Source organism: Mandrillus leucophaeus, unplaced genomic scaffold (assembly GCF_000951045.1).
Source record: "Mandrillus leucophaeus isolate KB7577 unplaced genomic scaffold, Mleu.le_1.0 Scaffold310, whole genome shotgun sequence".
Lineage (NCBI taxonomy): Eukaryota > Metazoa > Chordata > Mammalia > Primates > Cercopithecidae > Mandrillus > Mandrillus leucophaeus.
In genome coordinates this window covers 965,895-966,428 of record NW_012103255.1, presented here as the reverse complement: position 1 = coordinate 966,428, position 534 = coordinate 965,895, and positions in this window count along the sequence as shown.

Here is a 534-nt window from a genome sequence, read left to right as displayed (position 1 = left end):
TTACAGGTATGAGCCAACATGCCCAGCAAAAGCCCAAGTTAAAAAAAAATTATTATTATTTTTTTTACCATGACACAGCCTCAGGAGGTCCTGATGACATGTTCCCCAAAACCCCAATTTTTAACTCCCAAGCTGCTCTGCCTCTCATATCCTATTGTAATCACATGTACTTCATCCTGAGGTAGTAGTGGAAGGGTAATGATCTGCAGAGAGATTGAAGAGAAAGGAGTTGGACTGTAAGAATATTCTGTCTTTTGTCCAGTGCTATTCAAGGCCAAACACCCTGTGTCTGGCAGACTGGGTTCTCTGGAGTAGTTGTATTTCCTGGGACCAGGAAAGCTAGGTCAGTTTTTCTAGAGACCATCTAATGCCAAACTGTCCTTCTCTCTCTCGCTCACTCATCTTACATTTATGGAAACCCGGCTACATTTCCCACACTGTGCTTGATCTTGGGGATACAATGGTCCTGGGGGCAGGATAGGCAGAGAAACAAAATCCGTGCAGCTCAATATGGTTATTGCCATCTATAAAAGA